This window comes from Protopterus annectens, chromosome 1.part0 (genome assembly GCF_019279795.1).
Source record: "Protopterus annectens isolate FY-2018-M chromosome 1.part0, PAN1.0, whole genome shotgun sequence".
NCBI classification, from domain to species: Eukaryota; Metazoa; Chordata; order Ceratodontiformes; family Protopteridae; genus Protopterus; species Protopterus annectens.
Genome location: NC_056725.1, coordinates 1,957,722,715 through 1,957,737,245, shown reverse-complemented (window position 1 = coordinate 1,957,737,245; position 14,531 = coordinate 1,957,722,715).

The window sequence follows — 14,531 nt, the reverse complement described above, 5'->3', positions numbered from 1 at the left end:
TATTCTTATGGTATGAATTTATAAAGGACATCTCCATATTCTTATGGTATGAATTTATAAATTACATGTCTCCATATTCTTATGGTATGAATTTATAAATGATGCCTCCATATTCTTATGGTATGAATTTATAAATGAAGTCTCCATATTCCTATGGTATGAATTTATAAATGACATGTCTCCATATTCTTATGGAATGAATTTATAAATTACGTCTCCATATTCTTATAGTATGACTTTATAAATGACGTCACCATATTCTTATAGTATGAATTTATAAATGAAGTCTCCATATTCTTATAGTATGACTTTATAAATGACGTCTCCATATTCTTATGGTATGAATTTATAAATGAAGTCTCCATATTCATATGGTATGAATTTATAAATGACATGTCTCCATATTCTTATGGTATGAATTTATAAATGACATGTCTCCATATTCTTATAGTATGAATTTATAAATGAAGTTTCCATATTCTTATAGTATGAATTTATAAATGACGTCTCCATATTCTTATGGTATGAATTTATAAATGACATGTCTCCATATTCTTATGGTATGAATTTATAAATGTCATGTCTCCATATTCTTATGGTATGAATTTATAAATTACATGTCTCCATATTCTTATGGTATGAATTTATAAATCACGTCTCCATTTTCTTATGGTATGAATTTATAAATGAAGTCTCCATATTCTTATGGTATGAATTTATAAATGACATGTCTCCATATTCTCATGGTATGAATTTATAAATGACATCTCCATATTCTTATGGTATGAATTTATAAATGACATGTCTCCATATTTTTATAGTATGAATTTATAAATTATGTCTCCATATTCTTATAGTATGAATTTATAAATGACGTCTCCATATTCTTATGGTATGAATTTATAAATTACATGCCTCCATATTCTTATAGTATGAATTTATAAATGACGTCTCCATATTCTTATGGTATGAATTTATAAATGAAGTCTCCATATTCTTATAGTATGACTTTATAAATGATGTCTCCATATTCTTATGGTATGAATTTATAAATGAAGTCTCCATATTCTTATGGTATGAATTTATAAATGAAGTCTCCATATTCTTATGGTATGAATTTATAAATGGCATGTCTCCATATTCTTATGGTAGGAATTTATAAATGACGTCCCCATATTCTTATAGCATGACTTTATAAATGACGTCTCCATATTCTTATGGTATGAATTTATAAATGAAGTCTCCATATTCTTATAGTATGACTTTATAAATGATGTCTCCATATTCTCATGGTATGAATTTATAAATGAAGTCTCCATATTCTTATGGTATGAATTTATAAATGACATGTCTCCATATTCTTATGGCATGAATTTATAAATTAAGTCTCCATATTCTTATGGTATGAATTTATAAATTACATGTCTCCATATTCTTATGGTATGAATTTATAAATGACATGTCTCCATATTCTTATAGTATGAATTTATAAATGACATGTCTCCATATTCTTATGGTATGAATTTATAAATTACATGTCTCCATATTCTTATGGTATGAATTTATAAATTACATCTCCATATTCTTATAGTATGACTTTATAAATGACGTCTCCATATTCTTATGGTATGAATTTATAAATGAAGTCTCCATATTCTTATAGTATGAATTTATAAATGAAGTCTCCATATTCTTGTGGTATGAATTTATAAATGACATGTCTCCATATTCTTATGGTATGAATTTATAAATGACATGTCTCCATATTCTTATGGTATGAATTTATAAATGACGTCTCCATATTCTTATGGTATGAATTTATAAATGACATGTCTCCATATTCTTATGGTATGAATTTATACATGACACGTCTCCATATTTTTATGGTATGAATTTATAAATGTCATGTCTCCATATTCTTATGGTATGAATTTATAAATGTCATGTCTCCATATTCTTATGATATGAATTTATAAATGGAGTCTCCATATTCTTATAGTATGAATTTATAACTGACATGTCTCCATATTCTAATAGTAGGAATTTATAAATGAAGTCTCCATATTCTTATAGTATGAATTTATAAATGACATGTCTCCATATTTTTATGGTACGAATTTATAAATGACATGTCTCCATATTCTTATGGTATGAATTTATAAATAACATGCCTCCATATTTTTATAGTATGAATTTATAAATGAAGTCTCCATATTCTTATAGTATGAATTTATAAATGAAGTCTCCATATTCTTATGGTATGAATTTATAAATGACATGTCTCCATATTCTTATGGTATGAATTTATAAATGACATGTCTCCATATTCTTATAGTATGAATTTATAAATGACGTCCCATATTCTTGTAGTATGAATTTATAAATGACATGCCCTCATATTCTTATGGTATGAATTTATAAATGACGTCTCGATATTCTTATAGTATGAATTTATAAATGATGTCTCCATATTCTTATGGTATGAATTTATAAATGACGTCTCCATATTCATATGGTATGAATTTATAAATGACATGTCTCCATATTCTTATAGTATGACTTTATAAATGACATGCCTCCACATTCTTATAGTATGAATTTATAAATGATGTCTCCATATTCTTATGGTATGAATTTATAAATGAAGTCTCCATATTCTTTTGGTATGAATTTATAAATGTCATGTCTCCATATTCTTATGGTATGAATTTATAAATGTCATGTCTCCATATTCTTATAGTATGAATTTATAAATGATGTCTCCATATTCTTATGGTATGAATTTATAAATGACGTCTCCATTTTCTTATGGTATGAATTTATAAATGACATGTCTCCATATTCTTATGGTATGAATTTATAAATGACGTCTCCATATTCTTATGGTATGAATTTATAAATGACGTCTCCATATTCTTATGGTATGAATTTATAAATGACGTCTCCATATTCTTATGGTATGAATTTATAAATGATGTCTCCATATTCTTATGGTATGAATTTATAAATGACACGTCTCCATATTCTTATGGTATGAATTTATAAATGACGTCTCCATATTCTTATGGTATGAGTTTATAAATGAAGTCTCCATATTCTTACGGTATGAATTTATAAATGACATGTCTCCATATTCTTATGGTATAAATTTATAAATGACATGTCTCCATATTCTTATGGTATGAATTTATAAATGACGTCTCCATATTCTTATGGTATGAATTTATAAATGATGTCTCCATATTCTTATGGTATGAATTTATAAATGAAGTCTCCATATTCTTATGGTATGAATTTATAAATGACATGTCTCCATATTCTTATGGTATGAATTTATAAATGACGTCTCCATATTCTTATGGTATGAATTTATAAATGACATGTCTCCATATTCTTATGGTATGAATTTATAAATGACATGTCTCCATATTCTTATGGTATGAATTTATAAATGACGTCTCCATATTCTTATGGTATGAATTTATAAATGAAGTCTCCATATTCTTATGGTATGAATTTATAAATGACATGTCTCCATATTCTTATGGTATGAATTTATAAATGACATGTCTCCATATTCTTATGGTATGAATTTATAAATGTCATGTCTCCATATTCTTATAGTATGAATTTATAAATGAAGTCTCCATATTCTTATGGTATGAATTTATAAATGACGTCTCCATATTCTTATGGTATGAATTTATAAATGACATGTCTCCATATTCTTATGGTATGAATTTATAAATGTCATGTCTCCATATTCTTATGGTATGAATTTATAAATTACATGTCTCCATATTCTTATGGTATGAATTTATAAATGACGTCTCCATATTCTTATGGTATGAATTTATAAATGAAGTCTCCATATTCTTATGGTATGAATTTATAAATGACATGTCTCCATATTCTTATGGTATGAATTTATAAATGACATCTCCATATTCTTATGGTATGAATTTATAAATGACATGTCTCCATATTCTTATGGTATGAATTTATAAATGATGTCTCCATATTCTTATGGTATGAATTTATAAATGACGTCTCCATATTCTTATGGTATGAATTTATAAATGACATGTCTCCATATTCTTATGATATGAATTTATAAATGAAGTCCCCATATTCTTATGGTATGAATTTATAAATGAAGTCTCCATATTCTTATAGTATGACTTTATAAATGATGTCTCCATATTCTTATGGTATGAATTTATAAATGAAGTCTCCATATTCTTATGGTATGAATTTATAAATGAAGTCTCCATATTCTTATGGTATGAATTTATAAATGACATGTCTCCATATTCTTATGGCATGAATTTATAAATTAAGTCTCCATATTCTTATGGTATGAATTTATAAATTACATGTCTCCATATTCTTATGGTATGAATTTATAAATGACATGTCTCCATATTCTTATAGTATGAATTTATAAATGACATGTCTCCATATTCTTATGGTATGAATTTATAAATTACATGTCTCCATATTCTTATGGTATGAATTTATAAATTACATCTCCATATTCTTATGGTATGAATTTATAAATTACATGTCTCCATATTCTTATGGTATGAATTTATAAATGACGTCTCCATATTCTTATGGTATGAATTTATAAATGAAGTCTCCATATTCTTATGGTATGAATTTATAAATGACATGTCTCCATATTCTTATGGTATGAATTTATAAATTACGTCTCCATATTCTTATAGTATGAATTTATAAATGACATCTCCATATTCTTATAGTATGAATTTATAAATGAAGTCTCCATATTCTTATGGTATGAATTTATAAATGAAGTCTCCATATTCTTATGGTATGAATTTATAAATGAAGTCTCCATATTCTTATGGTATGAATTTATAAATGACATGTCTCCATATTCTTATGGTATGAATTTATAAATGACATGTCTCCATATTCTTATGGTATGAATTTATAAATGTCATGTCTCCATATTCTTATAGTATGAATTTATAAATGAAGTCTCCATATTCTTATAGTATGAATTTATAAATGACGTCACCATATTCTTATGGTATGAATTTATAAATGACATGTCTCCATATTCTTATGGTATGAATTTATAAATGTCACGTCTCCATATTCTTATTGTATGAATTTATAAATTACATGTCTCCATATTCTTATGGTATGAATTTATAAATGACGTCTCCATATTCTTATGGTATGAATTTATAAATGACGTCTCCATTTTCTTATGGTATGAATTTATAAATGACATGTCTCCATATTCTTATGGTATGAATTTATAAATGACATGTCTCCATATTCTTATGGTATGAATTTATAAATGACATGTCTCCATATTCTTATGGTATGAATTTATAAATGACATGTCTCCATATTCTTATGGTATGAATTTATAAATGACGTCTCCATATTCTTATGGTATGAATTTATAAATGACATGTCTCCATATTCTTATGGTATGAATTTATAAATGACGTCTCCATATTCTTATGGTATGAATTTATAAATGACATGTCTCCATATTCTTATGGTATGAATTTATAAATGTCACGTCTCCATATTCTTATGGTATGAATTTATAAATGAAGTCTCCATATTCTTATGGTATGAATTTATAAATGAAGTCTCCATATTCTTATGGTATGAATTTATAAATGACATGTCTCCATATTCTTATGGTATGAATTTATAAATGACATGTCTCCATATTCTTATGGTATGAATTTTTAAATGACGTCTCCATATTCTTATGGTATGAATTTATAAATGAAGTCTCCATATTCTTATAGTATGAATTTATAAATGACGTCTCCATATTCTTATGGTATGAATTTATAAATGAAGTCTCCATATTCTTATGGTATGAATTTATAAATGACATGTCTCCATATTCTTATGGTATGAATTTATAAATGAAGTCTCCATATTCTTATGGTATGAATTTATAAATGACATGTCTCCATATTCTTATGGTATGAATTTATAAATGACATGTCTCCATATTCTTATGGTATGAATTTATAAATGACATGTCTCCATATTCTTATGGTATGAATTTATAAATGACATGTCTCCATATTCTTATGGTATGAATTTATAAATGACATGTCTCCATATTCTTATAGTATGAATTTATAAATGACGTCACCATATTCTTATGGTATGAATTTATAAATGACATGTCTCCATATTCTTATGGTATGAATTTATAAATGACATGTCTCCATATTCTTATGGTATGAATTTATAAATGACGTCTCCATATTCTTATGGTATGAATTTATAAATGACATGCCTCCATATTCTTATAGTATGAATTTATAAATTACATCTCAATATTCTTATGGTATGAATTTATAAATGATGTCTCCATATTCTTATGGTATGAATTTATAAATGACATGTCTCCATATTCTTATGGTATAAATTTATAAATGAAGTCTCCATATTCTTATGGTATGAATTTATAAATGTCATGTCTCCATATTCTTATGGTATGAATTTATAAATGACATGTCTCCATATTCTTATGGTATGAATTTATAAATGACATGTCTCCATATTCTTATGGTATGAATTTATAAATGACATGTCTCCATATTCTTATGGTATGAATTTATAAATGACATGTCTCCATATTCTTATAGTATGAATTTATAAATGACATGTCTCCATATTCTTATGGTATGAATTTATAAATGACATGTCTCCATATTCTTATGGTATGAATTTATAAATGACATGTCTCCATATTCTTATGGTATGAATTTATAAATGACATGTCTCCATATTCTTATGGTATGAATTTATAAATGATGTCTCCATATTCTTATGGTATGAATTTATAAATGACATGTCTCCATATTCTTATGGTATGAATTTATAAATGACGTCTCCATATTCTTATGGTATGAATTTATAAATGACATGTCTCCATATTCTTATGGTATGAATTTATACATGACATGTCTCCATATTCTTATGGTATGAATTTATAAATGACATGTCTCCATATTCTTATGGTATGAATTTATAAATGACATATCTCCATATTCTTATGGTATGAATTTATAAATGACGTCTCCATATTCTTATAGTATGAATTTATAAATGACGTCTCCATATTCTTATGGTATGAATTTATAAATGACATGTCTCCATATTCTTATGGTATGAATTTATAAATGACATGTCTCCATATTCTTATGGTATGAATTTATAAATTACATGTCTCCATATTCTTATGGTATGAATTTATAAATGACATGTCTCCACATTCTTATAGTATGAATTTATAAATGATGTCTCCATATTCTTATGGTATGAATTTATAAATGACGTCTCCATATTCATATGGTATGAATTTATAAATGACATGTCTCCATATTCTTATAGTATGAATTTATAAATGACATGTCTCCATATTCTTATGGTATGAATTTATAAATGACATGTCTCCATATTCTTATGGTATGAATTTATAAATGAAGTCTCCATATTCTTATAGTATGAATTTATAAATGAAGTCTCCATATTCTTGTGGTATGAATTTATAAATGACGTCTCCATATTCTTATGATATGAATTTATAAATGACATGTCTCCATATTCTTATGGTATGAATTTATAAATGACGTCTCCATATTCTTATGGTATGAATTTATAAATGACATGTCTCCATATTCTTATGGTATGAATTTATAAATGACATGTCTCCATATTCTTATGGTATGAATTTATAAATGACGTCTCCATATTCTTATGGTATGAATTTATAAATGACATGTCTCCATATTCTTATGGTATGAATTTATAAATGACATGTCTCCATATTCTTATGGTATGAATTTATACATGACATGTCTCCATATTCTTATGGTATGAATTTATAAATGACATGTCTCCATATTCTTATGGTATGAATTTATAAATGACATGTCTCCATATTCTTATGGTATGAATTTATAAATGACATGTCTCCATATTCTTATGGTATGAATTTATAAATGACATGTCTCCATATTCTTATAGTATGAATTTATAAATGAAGTCTCCATATTCTTATGGTATGAATTTATAAATGACATGTCTCCATATTCTTATGGTATGAATTTATAAATGACATGTCTCCATATTCTTATGGTATGAATTTATAAATGACATGTCTCCATATTCTTATGGTATGAATTTATAAATGATGTCTCCATATTCTTATGGTATGAATTTATAAATGACATGTCTCCATATTCTTATGGTATGAATTTATACATGACATGTCTCCATATTCTTATGGTATGAATTTATAAATGTCATGTCTCCATATTCTTATGATATGAATTTATAAATGAAGTCTCCATATTCTTATAGTATGAATTTATAAATGACATATCTCCATATTCTTATGGTATGAATTTATAAATGACATGTCTCCATTTTCTTATGGTATGAATTTTTAAATGATGTCTCCATATTCTTATGGTATGAATTTATAAATGACATGTCTCCATATTCTTATGGTATGAATTTATAAATGACATGTCTCCATATTCTTATGGTATGAATTTATAAATGAAGTCTCCATATTCTTATGGTATGAATTTATAAATGACATGTCTCCATATTCTTATGGTATGAATTTATAAATGACATGTCTCCATATTCTTATGGTATGAATTTATAAATGACATGTCTCCATATTCTTATGGTATGAATTTATAAATGACATGTCTCCATATTCTTATGGTATGAATTTATAAATGACGTCTCCATATTCTTATGGTATGAATTTATAAATGACATGTCTCCATATTCTTATGGTATGAATTTATAAATGACATGTCTCCATATTCTTATAGTATGAATTTATAAATGACGTCTCCATATTCTTATGGTATGAATTTATAAATGACGTCTCCATATTCTTATGGTATGAATTTATAAATGACATGCCTCCATATTCTTATGGTATGAATTTATAAATGACGTCTCCATATTCATATGGTATGAATTTATAAATGACATGTCTCCATATTCTTATAGCATGACTTTATAAATGACATGCCTCCACATTCTTATAGTATGAATTTATAAATGTCATGTCTCCATATTCTTATGGTATGAATTTATAAATGTCATGTCTCCATATTCTTATGATATGAATTTATAAATGAAGTCCCCATATTCTTATAGTATGAATTTATAAATGAAGTCTCCATATTCTTATGGTATGAATTTATAAATGACATGTCTCCATATTTTTATGGTACGAATTTATAAATGACATGTCTCCATATTCTTATGGTATGAATTTATAAAACATGCCTCCATATTTTTATAGTATGAATTTATAAATGAAGTCTCCATATTCTTATAGTATGAATTTATAAATGAAGTCTCCATATTCTTATGGTATGAATTTATAAATGACATGTCTCCATATTCTTATGGTATGAATTTATAAATGACATGTCTCCATATTCTTATGGTATGAATTTATAAATGATGCCTCCATATTCTTATGGTATGAATTTATAAATGAAGTCTCCATATTCTTATGGTATGAATTTATAAATGACATGTCTCCATATTCTTATGGAATGAATTTATAAATTACGTCTCCATATTCTTATAGTATGACTTTATAAATGACATGTCTCCATGTTCTTCTGGTATGAATTTATAAATGAAGTCTCCATATTCTTATGGTATGAATTTATAAATGAAGTCTCCATATTCTTATGGTATGAATTTATAAATGACATGTCTCCATATTCTTATAGTATGAATTTATAAATGACATGTCTCCATATTCTTATGGTATGAATTTATAAATGACATGTCTCCATATTCTTATGGTATGAATTTATAAATGACATGTCTCCATATTCTTATGGTATAAATTTATAAATGAAGTCTCCATATTCTTATGGTATGAATTTATAAATGACGTCTCCATATTCTTATGGTATGAATTTATAAATGACATGTCTCCATATTCTTATAGTATGAATTTATAAATGACATGTCTCCATATTCTTATGGTATGAATTTATAAATGACATGTCTCCATATTCTTATGGTATGAATTTATAAATGACATGCCTCCATATTCTTATGGTATGAATTTATAAATGAAGTCTCCATATTCTTATGGTATGAATTTATAAATGACATGTCTCCATATTCTTATGGTATGAATTTATAAATGACATGTCTCCATATTCTTATGGTATGAATTTATAAATGACATGTCTCCATATTCTTATGGTATGAATTTATAAATGATGTCTCCATATTCTTATGGTATGAATTTATAAATGACATGTCTCCATATTCTTATGGTATGAATTTATACATGACATGTCTCCATATTCTTATGGTATGAATTTATAAATGTCATGTCTCCATATTCTTATGGTATGAATTTATAAATGACTTGCCTCCATATTCTTATAGTATGAATTTATAAATGATGTCTCCATATTCTTATGGTATGAATTTATAAATGAAGTCTCCATATTCTTATGGTATGAATTTATAAATGAAGTCTCCATATTCTTATGGTATGAATTTATAAATGACATGTCTCCATATTCTTATGGTATGAATTTATAAATGAAGTCTCCATATTCTTATGGTATGAATTTATAAATGACATGTCTCCATATTCTTATGGTATGAATTTATAAATGACATGTCTCCATATTCTTATAGTATGTATTTATAAATGACATGGCTCCATATTCTTATGGTATGAATTTATAAATGACATGTCTCCATATTCTTATGGTATGAATTTATAAATGACATGTCTCCATATTCTTATGGTATGAATTTATAAATGACATGTCTCCATATTCTTATGGTATGAATTTATAAATGACATGTCTCCATATTCTTATGGTATGAATTTATAAATGATGTCTCCATATTCTTATGGTATGAATTTATAAATGACGTCTCCATATTCTTATGGTATGAATTTATAAATGACGTCTCCATATTCTTATGGTATGAATTTATAAATGACGTCTCCATATTCTTATGGTATGAGTTTATAAATGAAGTCTCCATATTCTTACGGTATGAATTTATAAATTACGTCTCCATATTCTTATAGTATGAATTTATAAATGACATCTCCATATTCTTATGGTATGAATTTATAAATGACATGTCTCCATATTCTTATAGTATGAATTTATAAATGACGTCTCCATATTCTTATGGTATGAATTTATAAATGACATGTCTCCATATTCTTATAGTATGAATTTATAAATTACGTTTCCATATTCTTATGGTATGAATTTATAAATGACGTCTCCATATTCTTATGGTATGAATTTATTAATGACATGTCTCCATATTCTTATAGTATGAATTTATAAATGACTGTCTCCATATTCTTATGGTATGAATTTATAAATGACGTCTCCATATTCTTATGGTATGAATTTATAAATGACATGTCTCCATATTCTTATGGTATAAATTTATAAATGAAGTCTCCATATTCTTATGGTATGAATTTATAAATGACGTCTCCATATTCTTATGGTATGAATTTATAAATGACATGTCTCCATATTCTTATGGTATGAATTTATAAATGACATGTCTCCATATTCTTATGGTATGAATTTATAAATGACGTCTCCATATTCTTATGGTATGAATTTATAAATGAAGTCTCCATATTCTTATGGTATGAATTTATAAATGACATGTCTCCATATTCTTATGGTATGAATTTATAAATGACATGTCTCCATATTCTTATGGTATGAATTTATAAATGAAGTCTCCATATTCTTATGGTATGAATTTATAAATGACGTCTCCATATTCTTATAGTATGAATTTATAAATGAAGTCTCCATATTCTTATGGTATGAATTTATAAATGAAGTCTCCATATTCTTATGGTATGAATTTATAAATGACATGTCTCCATATTCTTATGGTATGAATTTATAAATGACACGTCTCCATTTTCTTATGGTATGAATTTTTAAATTACGTCTCCATATTCTTATGGTATGAATTTATAAATGACATCTCCATATTCTTATGGTATGAATTTATAAATGACATGTCTCCATATTCTTATGGTATGAATTTATAAATGACATGTCTCCATATTCTTATGGTATGAATTTATAAATGACATGTCTCCATATTCTTATGGTATGAATTTATAAATGAAGTCTCCATATTCTTATGGTATGAATTTATAAATGACATGTCTCCATATTCTTATGGTATGAATTTATAAATGACATGTCTCCATATTCTTATGGTATGAATTTATAAATGACATGTCTCCATATTCTTATGGTATGAATTTATAAATGACATGTCTCCATATTCTTATGGTATGAATTTATAAATGAAGTCTCCATATTCTTATGGTATGAATTTATAAATGACATGTCTCCATATTCTTATGGTATGAATTTATAAATGAAGTCTCCATATTCTTATGGTATGAATTTATAAATGAAGTCTCCATATTCTTATGGTATGAATTTATAAATGACATGTCTCCATATTCTTATGGTATGAATTTATAAATGACATGTCTCCATTTTCTTATGGTATGAATTTTTAAATTACGTCTCCATATTCTTATGGTATGAATTTATAAATGACATGTCTCCATATTCTTATGGTATGAATTTATAAATGACATGTCTCCATATTCTTATGGTATGAATTTATAAATGACATGTCTCCATATTCTTATGGTATGAATTTATAAATGACATGTCTCCATATTCTTATGGTATGAATTTATAAATGAAGTCTCCATATTCTTATGGTATGAATTTATAAATGACATGTCTCCATATTCTTATGGTATGAATTTATAAATGAAGTCTCCATATTCTTATGGTATGAATTTATAAATGTCACGTCTCCATATTCTTATTGTATGAATTTATAAATTACATGTCTCCATATTCTTATGGTATGAATTTATAAATGACGTCTCCATTTTCTTATGGTATGAATTTATAAATGACATGTCTCCATATTCTTATGGTATGAATTTATAAATGACGTCTCCATATTCTTATGGTATGAATTTATAAATGACATGTCTCCATATTCTTATGGTATGAATTTATAAATGACATGCCTCCATATTCTTATAGTATGAATTTATAAATTACATCTCAATATTCTTATGGTATGAATTTATAAATGATGTCTCCATATTCTTATGGTATGAATTTATAAATTACATGTCTCCATATTCTTATGGTATGAATTTATAAATGTCATGTCTCCATATTCTTATGGTATGAATTTATAAATGACATGTCTCCATATTCTTATGGTATGAATTTATAAATAACATGCCTCCATATTTTTATAGTATGAATTTATAAATGATGTCTCCATATTCTTATGGTATGAATTTATAAATGAAGTCTCCATATTCTTATGGTATGAATTTATAAATGACATGTCTCCATATTCTTATGGTATGAATTTATAAATGACATGTCTCCATATTCTTATAGTATGAATTTATAAATGACATGTCTCCATATTCTTATGGTATGAATTTATAAATGACGTCTCCATATTCTTATGGTATGAATTTATAAATGACATGTCTCCATATTCTTATGGTATGAATTTATAAATGACATGTCTCCATATTCTTATGGTATGAATTTATAAATGATGTCTCCATATTCTTATGGTATGAATTTATAAATTACATGTCTCCATATTCTTATGGTATGAATTTATAAATGACGTCTCCATATTCTTATGGTATGAATTTATAAATGACATGTCTCCATATTCTTATGGTATGAATTTATAAATGACATGTCTCCATATTCTTATGTTATGAATTTATATATGCTTATAGTAAGAATTTATAAATGACGTCTCCATATTCTTATGGTATGAATTTATAAATGAAGTCTCCATATTCTTATGGTATGAATTTATAAATGACATGTCTCCATATTCTTATGGTATGAATTTATAAATGATGTCTCCATATTCTTATGGTATGAATTTATAAATTACATGTCTCCATATTCTTATGGTAAGAATTTATAAATGACATGTCTCCATATTCTTATGGTATGAATTTATAAATGACATGTCTCCATATTCTTATGGTATGAATTTATAAATGACATGTCTCCATATTCTTATAGTATGAATTTATAAATGACGTCTCCATATTCTTATGGTATGAATTTATAAATGAAGTCTCCATATTCTTATGGTATGAATTTATAAATGACATGTCTCCATATTCTTATGGTATGAATTTATAAATGACATGTCTCCATATTCTTATGGTATGAATTTATAAATGACATGTCTCCATATTCTTATGGTATGAATTTATAAATGACATGTCTCCATTTTCTTATGGTATGAATTTTTAAATTACGTCTCCATATTCTTATGGTATGAATTTATAAATGACATGTCTCCATATTCTTATGGTATAAATTTATAAATGAAGTCTCCATATT